The sequence below is a fragment of the Alligator sinensis genome, unplaced genomic scaffold (genome assembly GCF_000455745.1).
Source record: "Alligator sinensis unplaced genomic scaffold, ASM45574v1 scaffold16_1, whole genome shotgun sequence".
Lineage (NCBI taxonomy): Eukaryota > Metazoa > Chordata > Crocodylia > Alligatoridae > Alligator > Alligator sinensis.
The window spans coordinates 747,443-758,301 of NW_005842045.1; the positions used below are offsets into that span (position 1 = coordinate 747,443).

At 36.7% G+C, this 10,859-nt stretch overlaps 1 long non-coding RNA gene across 2 annotated transcripts in view; it reads right to left on the reverse strand.

Annotated features, from left to right (window-relative positions):
• LOC112550168 overlaps positions 1-8,819 on the reverse strand; it is a 17,281-nt gene extending 8,462 nt beyond the window's left edge. The window contains exon 1 of one of the 2 annotated variants that reach the window (XR_003093845.1): positions 8,778-8,819. This is a non-coding gene — a long non-coding RNA (uncharacterized LOC112550168). Of the gene's footprint in view, positions 1-1,981; positions 2,098-8,777 lie in introns of those variants that run through there. The other variant, XR_003093846.1, reaches the window with a different exon arrangement.
• Between the last annotated feature and the right edge of the window lie 2,040 nt (positions 8,820-10,859).

The following is a 10,859-nucleotide window of genomic DNA, read 5'->3' on the forward strand; positions in this document are numbered from 1 at the left end:
GGAGACAGATCAGAAAAGGAGTTATTACATGGGGAAAAAAGAGTTATACAAACAAGACAAACCAAAAGATTTAGAGACAGAAAAGTAAAACAAGTACAGATTCTTATCCTTTCATATAGTACCTCTAGTCTTTTCCTACTGTGGAGCAGGTTTCTGTACTACAGGCAGACAATGCCATGGGGTGCCAATCTTACCAATCTGATATAGTGAATAGTACTTGCCCTCACACTTGAACACAGTGGCAAGGGATAATTAGCAGTTCCACCTACTCCCTGAGTTACCTGGCTAAACCATATCCAAAACCATAGCCAATACAACATAATCCATACAGTGATAAAAATAATATTAATGGAAACAGAATAATATGGGCTTTCTGTGCAGATTAGACATGCCATATCAATACAATAAAAGCACAAGAAAACAATTCTGAATTTACCAAAACACAACTTAAACAGAAGTATATGCTATACTTTCATTATAAGACTGTAAAGATTCAAGCACTCTATTTTCTAAAAGATTTCTTTTAAAAAATGTCTTGGGGCTCCCATTGTCAGTTTTTCCCACACTGACAATAAATGTGGAGTCTATCACATACTAGCTTGCAGATATACTTTACCAACAAATGCCCACTGGCTCCAATTAACCAAAAGACAAACAATAGAAGTACAGCAATTATAAAAAAACCTCCAAAACCTAGTTTCACTTCTACATATAACATTTTGCAAAAATGCCATTTAAATTATTGACTGGATTTCATAACAACATATTTTAACAAGACAATATTTACAGGTCTCAGCCTTCTAAACGAAACACCTATTGACCCACCACAGTCTGAGTCTTAGCTGGTCACTGTCCACTGGATTTTAAGGATGAACATTTCATTATTGAAAGAAATTTCACATTGTACACCCATTGAAATTCACTAGGAGTTGGGTATAAAGCTCCTTTGAAACTCCCAGTGTGAATTTATTTTAACCAAGATTGGGATTCATTGACTGTTTCACATGGCCTGTAAATACAATAGCCAGACTACATTTAGAAAACCCAGGGGCAAAAAGCTGATAATCTAGCTCATAGTCCCTCCTAGGGACTATATCTTAGTATGATTGCATTGCTCCTTTAGGTTGTGGAGGGAGGATTCTACTGATTTAGAAATAATTCTCTATGACAATCTCCTTAGGCCTCACTAGGATTTTACGCATTATCTGTATACCTTATGAGTACATTAAGGAAGCTCACAACCATAGACTATTCTTAAACAATAAACAATGGTCTGGAAATCTCAACTTCTATAATTTTATTTGTGAAAATAATTTGAAATATTAATTTTAAAAAGTGTCTTCACTGATATTGAATGAATATCCTAGAATAAATGCGAATGATACTTAAGGCTGATACCAAGTAGGCTGCCTGTTTCTCTACTTTCTCTGCATATCCCTCAGTAGCAGAACAGGACTGCTGTGAATACAATGTAAATTTAATATATGAATTTAATAGCTGTAATTTTAAACATGAAATAAGCAAGATGTGTGGATACTTAATGGATGAGATGGAGAATAAAACTGAAAAACATTATCAGAATGCCTTTACATTAAATCTATGGTGCAGATTCATTTGAATTCTTGATGCAGTCACCCTGTTTCAAAACCTTTATTGTAGAAAGTTGCAAAGAGATGGTTGATTGGAAACTTCTGTTCTCCCTCTTTCATAATGAGCAAATTTTCAATGAAATTAAAAGGTGGGAATTTTTAAAATTCAAAAAGGGTATGGCTTTTCACACAATGTGGAACCCTTTGCTACAAGAAAACAAGGCTGAAAACTTAACAAGAATGAAAAATGAATCGTATGTGACTATCCAGCATCATCTCAATTATGACAAATAGATTTGGAGAGGATATTAAATCTCATGCTTCAATGCTTATGCCATTCTTTAGTTATTAAAGATTAAGATGAAATGAAACATAGGCTCAGATTGTCCTACCGCAGTATTCTTGCACATCGGGTATCATCAGACATTGCTAGAGACAGGATAGTGAAGAAATAAACCACTGGCTTCCACCAACAGGACAATTCCTTTGTTTCTGTATTTCCAGCTATAAATTGCCACCCACCCACATACACTGCTGCAACTGGCTGCCCTGATAAGTACCCAGGCCTCTACTGCCCCCTTTTTTCCTTTTATTTGCACTCTTTATCCGTGAGCTCCCTTGCACAGCTATTTCAATAAATATCACCTGTGTCTTCATTCCTCACTTGACCACAGCTCCTTGTCATGCTCCCTGGGCCTTGGGAACCCAAAATTGTGGATCCAGACACTGTGGATCTGCCCTTCCTCAGTTAATCAAGTACACTGCAGACTTCAGACATGTTCAGGCTGTTGATGTTTATTGGATTTATCTTTATGAAAGAAAGGAATGCAGAAAAATGACAAGTCACCCAGCTATAGGTCATTCCCCCAAAGTATAGATTCAAGCACTCTGTTTGCCCTACTATTTGCCTACTGTAAGGCATGCCGAGCCAGGTGCTCACTCTATCCCCTAGTATCAGAAACACAGCACTTCAAACAATTGTGAAACTGGTTCCTAATCAGTGACATTTTGGAATGGTTAAAGTGTTTTGTGTGTCTGTACCCTAAGAATGAAGGAATGAATACTTATGTTGACTTAATGGCATACTATAATCTACCAAAGGTGATAATGACCCTCTTTCCTTTTGAGAGGTTTGTGATTTGATTGTCTGTTACTCCTGGGAATTTCTCTCTTCTCCAATTTCATAATGCCACAGACTGTTTTTTTAATCCTTGCTGTGCCTGAAAGCTTGTCTATCTCAATCATGTGGTTAGTCCAATAAAAGATAATGCCAACAAAAATCCTAACAGGATATGTATGTTTATTGTGGGGGAGGTCCTTTACCATTTTTTTTTTTTTTGGCTCATAAGAAGAAAGCAAAAGGAAATCACCTCTCTCAGGATTAGTTGACCTTTCAGATAAAATCAGAATTTAATCAGGGGCTAAACAGAAGCAGACTCATTCTGATCTCTCTCACACAAAGGTTCCTAAATTATGATCCGCTAAACACACCTGTGATTTGTGGATAGCTGTCTGGTTGACTATGTAGTATTGGCTCTTTTCCTAGTTTCCAGATGGGTACAGATGGGAAAGGGAAATGGAGAGCAAAAGGATACAGTGCGATTAAATAGTTTTTCAAAAACAGCAAAACATTACTTTACTTATGACAGGTACAAACTACATCAATACTTTCCACATATTACTTGTCCAGGTAACCAATTACTCTAGTTTCCACAGGTGTGTTGTGTGATTATGGACTCAAAAGGTTCCCAGAAAGCAATGGGACTACATACTAAAAGTAAACATATGCTTGAACGCTCTGTTGGGTTAGGGCCAGAGTTCAGCATCATGAAAGATGGAGTTCATATTGAAGGATAGTTAACAGAATTGTGCTTGAGCACTTAACTTCTCATTGTCTTCATTAAAAATACTTAAATCTATGGATTTAAGGAGTGATGTTATAGGCTATTGATTATATTGCATGCTTTTTCATAAAAAAACATACTCTGTGTTTTACAGTAAATGATAGACTGCTATGTTGGAAAGAGCCATTATTGTCTGTTGAGTAACTAAAATAATGCTTTATAATTCTATATGCATGATAAAAGTTTTTAAAATGTTCTTTGAACCTATTTATATATAAGAATTGTTATAGGATCCATGTTTGTTTGTTGTGGAAACAAAGGTCTTTAGAAATTTTCTCAATGTTATGTGCTTCTCGGATAATGATAATTTCTATTTTTTTATTTTTAAAACAAAGAGATGCATCTTTCTAAGATACTATATACTGCATATCTGTCTAAAACTCAGAAGTTGCAGCAAATTTTGCTGAGTTAGGTTGTATGGCTACTGCTACACAGGAAGTTGGTCTAGATGATCATTACAGTCCCACCTGGCCTTAAAAATCTATAAATATCACAACCATTGGTCAGATTTCATTATCAGATGTAGACCCCCTCCCCCCCACACCGGTGTACCACTGAAGAGATGCAAAGGAGGGTGGAAATTTCCAGTCAGCCAGTAGAAAATTCCCTTGTTAGAGCAGAATGATCCATTTTAATAGGGGTATGAAGACTGTGGGCCCTGTTCTTGTTGTCTTTATCCACTGTGGTATCAAAGTGTTTACCAGAGGGAGAAATTGTAGTCAGTGGCCACATAGACATGAAACGCTCACTGCGCAGTACCATTGTGTGGCAGAAAGTGTAATGTGATGCTACTGCACTGTAGTGTCAAGCTACTGCACAGTCAGTAGCACAAAAAAGCCATTCAACGGCACTACTGCACAGTAACTCAGGTTATTGAACAGTCAGCATCTTATGTAGATGTAGCCAGCATGTTGGAGGTCTACTCTGCCTATGCTCCACAGGCTTATTATGGACTGTGTGTCCCAGGCTCTGGTTGGAACATCAAGGAAGCCTCTTTGATGTCAGGTAAGTTGTAACCATGACAAAAACAGAGTTAGAAATGTGTTACTCATGCACTATATATCTGCCATTCTGCATCAAGTATCGCTTAAGCATAGTGGACCAAACTAACTCAATCTTTGAATCACAGCCTTATTCTTTTTTAGGAGAAGCAAAGGAATGAAACAGTATTAGAGAACTCATAAGGGGAAAAGAGATTATGTAAATTTCTCCTTTCATAAGAAATTTGTAGCATAAAACACAGGAATTTCCAGAGAGGAAACAAAAATTTGAAGTGTATGGAGTATAAACAACAACAGTAGAAGCGGACTCAATCATGTTAGAATTTTTTCTCCATGTTTACAAAATAGTATGGACAAAAGACAGATTCACCCACATCAGCTGTTACTAAAAATGTAGATGCAAGTTGCCAAAAATGTGATCCTTTGACAAAAATATAAGTGCATTTTTATATATATACTTTAACAGTAACATTTAAAATATCTAAAGAAAAATAGCAGTGGAATGAAATTAGAGGCTAAGGCTGTGACCAGGCATAACATGTAGGCCAAATACACATATTACATTTTTACTGGTGTAAGTGATTAGAAATTCATTTATACCCACAATAGAACAGACATTTGGCACATAGAGACTGGTTTAAAAATGGTGGAACCCAGCCTAAGGGCTCAGACAGACATGACAATTTTCACCTGATCTAGCCCCATAAAGTGGTCTATAGGCATATCCAAACACAAGTATATGGCTGCAGACCACTTTAAAAGGGCCAATCTTTTGACAGCCTGAACCTTGAACTCATTGCAGGAGGGTTCAGATAAAGGCACTTTACAATGGACCACCTCCATTAATTTCTGTCTGTGCGTGCCAGGAGCAGGGCTCAGCTGATGCAGCCCAGTGCTACTCCCTGCACTGTTTTCAGAATGGGGGGAGTAAAAGGGGGGAAGGGAAAGCGGAGGAAAAACAGCAGGAAAGTACCCACTGACATTGTCTCCCTTCCCTCCTCCTATGGGGAGCAGGTGCAGCCCTGTGAGATGGGGCTGCAAAGTAACATTGGCATTCAGCTCTGCTCCCCATGCCCTGATGGGAGGGAAGGAAAATGAGGAAAGAGGGAGTGAAATTGCAGGTTTCAGCAGCCCCCTAGGAGACTTACACTCCTAATGGGGAGAAGAGAATCTGATTCTATCTTTTCACTCACACCTTCAATTTCCAATAGCTGAACGGTCCAAGAATGAATCTTATGAATCGATTCTACAACTGATGAATTCCAAACCAATGTAACAAAAACAATAGCATTTAATCAATTTCTGGGCATGAAAATGTTGAATGTAACTTAGTGGGCTGAACTCAAGCTTTGTGTAAGTGAGTTTTCCACTCAAGGAAATCTCCAGATGCAAATCTATGATGATATATGCAAAGGTGAAGGGTGATAAAAAGCACTGGCTCTAAAAAGGCAAATAGTTTTGTGTACGATTATTGGATATTTACCAGGTGTTGAGAAAAGGGAAGGTAGCTTTGTGGCTCAGGTATTCAGTTAAGACTCAAGACATAAATCTAGATTTGATACCTGATTCTACTACAATTTCCTCCACATAAGCTTAAAGAAGATATCTGAGAATCTTGATTCAGACTATTAGAGACTACAGCATTAGATATTAAAATCGTGGAAAACAAGTGTAATCTACATGGGAAAATGAACATGCAGAAGGAAAAGTGCTAACAGAAATATGCCGGAAAAGTATACTCTTTATTGTGCAACCTCCTGTGAGTTGCCTTTCCTGTTCCACTCTTCCCTTCAATTCCTCAGCATATAAATTAAACTCATGGTTTCACACACCCATTGAATGCCAAATCTCTTTCTGCCTTTACTCTTATGTATATCAGGTGTTTGGGGAACAATAGCAGCATTCATAGACTATAATAGTAACATTTAGAGGTATTTGTCTTTTCAGAGTTTTCTGACAGATTCATTACTACTTCATTAGCCTTTAGTGGGTAGAAACATTCAGTAAACAAATGAGAGGAACTCTATTTAAAATCTAGAGAGCTAAATATGGCTCTTCAGTTCAGCCTGCTAATTATCCAGAGTGATGTACATGCTGAAACTAGTCATACTTCCCAGTGAAAAAATCAATTTTAAAATGTCTTGTCCTAAAATGCTTAAAGAAAGATACATATATGAATATTGGTTCTCTTGTCTGAGTGTCAGCGGCTACAAAGATGTAAATGTTCATACTGTTCCAGGATTATCTGTGCTTTATTACTTCACAATAGGTCAACAAATCTGGAGGTCCTTTAAAAAAAATCTTTACCTTTCTTTCACTGTATTTCCTGTTACTATAACAAGCCACTCACACTACTAGAGGGAAATGTTCATTTTAAAACAAAATAGAAGAAAGCTGAAAGAAAAAAAAAGAAAGAGTAGGCACTCCTGCTTTTGTTTCAGAAGGTATCTAGTATTTCATGGAGAAAACAAGACAGAGCCTTGAGTAACAAGAAAAGATGATGAGGGATCGTTGTCCCTACAATAGGGAAGGCAGGAGCTAGGAACAGATACTTTTAGTAGAAGAAAGCAGAGGAAACAGATTTCTCACCAAGGATATTATTGGCTTCAGGAAATAACTGTATCCCAATCCAATACTGAAAAGTATATTTTATAATTATTTTAGCCCCGACTGAAAATTAAATACAACTGTACTTTACATACAATTGATATAAATAGTTGTGGGAAAACAGGAGAATGGGGCAAGAATAATATTTTAAACATGGTGGATATGTTATGTTATGTTATGTTATGTTATTTCAAGCAGAATCCAGGCTGGTTTTGCTTATACATTGGTTCCTGCAGCTGGTATTTTGACAAGATATGATGTACTTTACTAAGGTATCTGTTTTAGGAAGATCTGTTGTTGTAGTTTCCTCCTGTAAATGTGCTTTTAAAAACTCTTTCTGTTTTTCCTAATTGATCACAGGAACTGCATCTCCTTGAGAAGTGGTGAGAGCTGGGATCAATGGCAGGCTAGTTTAATGTAGCGCTCAACAACAACCTGCAGAGATTAAGAGCTTGTCAGAAAGATAACATGGGACATTTATAGATTACTTTCTGAAGTCATCTTGAGCTGTTGCTATTTTGCTTCATGGTGCTATGTCTGTATGTTTGCTATTCCAAAACACATATGCTCTTGATCTATGCACAAAGTATAGCTGTGATCATATATGAAGCACAGATTAGAAACATCTAGGTATAGATCTTAGAGAAAAACAGACTAAGTACTAAGTAGCGAGAATCAGAATGTCTGGGATAGTTGTCCAATAGGATGTTTGAGTTATGGATCTGATTTCCCCTGTCATTCAAGTGGTAATAGAGAGAGAACATAATGGGCCTAATTCATCCACTATAATGCCACTAAATCAATGGAATAGCATTATCAACAAATGAGCCCAACTGTACTCTAACTAGGGGCTCAGGTGCTGTGGGTTTGGATTTGGATGCTGACTTTCCTAAACAGCAGTGTAAGTTCCACTGAAAGGGCCCTATTACATACAGAGGAGGGGAAGGAGGCATGCTACATCATGGGAAATAATCATTTAGATTCTAGGTGGAGATAATCCTCAACTGGTGCAAATTGGGGTTGCTTTACTGTTTCAACTAGAATTTTGCTGATTTGCACAACTGAAAACTTGGTCCTCCACCATTGTAACAAAACGATCTAAGACTTCTGTTAGCCTATTACAGAAAGTCTAAAGCATGTTATGTTAACAGAATACATATATAACAGCATACAAAAATAGCTACATAGGGCATTTAAAGAAGTCAGCCAGTTCTTATTTTTATTCTTCTTGGCTTCATCTAACCTGGATCAAACATGGCTGTTCAACCATAATCCTCCTTAATTATGTTATTTCATCAGCTGAAATCAAGATACTAAGTAAATATTAAGGAGTAGGTGTTATTCATGGAAGAGCTGCTGGTCAGAGAGGAACAGAAACATAGAATTCATTGTGATGTGACTGAAGTGCAAGGTTACTCAGTGAAAATATGCAAACCAAAATAGTAGAAACAATTTAGTCCTTCAAAATATGATAAGGTTTTCCTTTAGACAGTACAATATAGTTTATTATTATGCATCATATAATTTAAGGAGATTAAAGAAGCCCAATATGCCATTCATAGTTATCTGTTTCAGCCCACAACTTTATCTGTACCTGATCGCCAACTCTATAGAGAATCTGCCATCATTTTAGCAAACATGACAAGGACAAAGATGGACAGAAACAATTAACTTACTTTCTCCTGGGTTTTCTTCAGTGTTCAAGGTGGTGACTTGAAACCAAACCCCACAAGCTGTAAATATATAGCAGGCTAAGCGGTTGATATGATTTCTTACCTACAGGAAAGCATTAGGTAGCACTGCATTGCCTGCAGCATAGGTTAAGAAGTTTTCAATAATAGATTGAATTGTGAGGAGGATTTTTATGTGAGCTTTCCTTCAAAGGATCTTTAAAGGATACTTATTAACTAACATAGCCTCTATACAAGATGGTTTATACATTAACAAAATCTTTTATTCAGTCTCTTGCATGTATGTTGGTTGTTAACCTTTTAATTCATGTGCTTAATATGAAATGTAGTTGTGACACTGTTCTGAGATCAAGCCAGAGACATCTGTAGAAATTGTTTTAAAATCTGGAAAAGCACAAGAATCATTGTCTAATATTTAATGAAAGAAAGAACCCAGGCAAATAGGAATTTTAGAGAAGAAAAGAGACCAAAAATATCTAAAGACTTTCCATGTGAATTTTCTGTCACAATGAGCTGACCACAAAAGGTACAGAAATTTATTCTCTTTAAATTTCTCTTAGGACTCTTATAGCCCCATTGCTACAGTAGGGGCACTGCAGTAGTGCTACAATTATGTCATGGTTAGAACATTTTGTAAATAACTGTAGAACAAATGTGTTCACACTTGGACTTTAACCAGCAAAAAATAAATAAATATATCATTTATCCTCAGGTAGAGGTCGAAGTGTTCTAGTATGCAACAGGTTCAAAGTCATCCAAGATATCTGCTGAAGCAGAGAATTGACCTGGAACCATCTCTCTCATCTAGATAGTTTGCATTTTTTTAGAAAGTAAGGTAAGAATCCCTTATGTTTTTGAATATATTATATCTCAATAAGAATACACATGTAGATTGGATTATTAAATTCTGGAAACTCCTGGACAAACTCAGAACATTTCTTGTGTTATTTCACATTTTTGCTTCTGGCGGATATCAGAACAAACGGGTGCAAAAATCAAGTATGACCTGAATTTGACTCTTTAAAATGAATTGTTCTGAAAGGTTATGTAACCTGGAAGTAGGGGGATTATGTAGCTACCATATTTTTCCTATTTTCACGATAAATCTTCCTGGAACACTATGAAGTTCAATACTGCAAAAGTTCACTGCAATATTTTCTGTTGTGCACAGGCATGAAAGTGATTCGTACTATTTCAGTCAAGTGTCGCTCTAGAAAGAGAGAGTGATTTTTGATGATTTATAGAAGAGAACATGTAATTATAAATGTATTCCCCTTTTACAGGTGATATTAATACTAAGCTATAAACATAGAATCAAACATTGCAAGACAAATATCAATACCAGGTTTTGAGTACAGCCCTATTTGTTTCTTAGACCAATAATGAAGGGTGACCTTTATTTTATCTCAGTAATTAAAACATGCAAAAAAGCAATTTCTTCTGTCTGGGTCAATTAATTTTTGCTTATGTTAAAATATCTGATCCTTAAAAACTTTAGAGATGTTTAGAAGAATTCAAGCATCTATGAGAGCTTTGAAGAGGCCAAAAAAGCTGCATAAGTACAAGCATTATATTTATTATTATATTTTATATGTTAACCACATTTTGGATTCATTTACCCAGGAAATGAAACTCTTTTCTCACTCTACACAAACAACTACTCTAACTGGTGAATTCATCTCCTTTGTGTATCTTACAGGAACACTGAAAGTCTAGTATCTGATCCAAGTCCCATGCAAGTCAATGGAAAGATAGTTAATGACTAGGAACCTACTCAAATAGTGATTTCATTGTTTTCATGGAATCTGGTGGTTTCTGCAAACACAAAGAAAAATGCCTGTTTCCACAATCTTTCATGGAATTGCCAAGAAAAAAAAACCTTACTAAAAATAAAATATTGACTCCCCAGTGGTAGCCTGTGGCCACTGCAGCCTGGCCTCACAGTCCAGCAAGGGGGAAACCCGCTGGCACAAAAAGGAACAGCCAAGGTGATGGCCACCCCTACTCCTTCCACCACTGATTGGCCAAGAGGGCTGTCTTTCATGCGACCCCACCCCTCTCTACCAA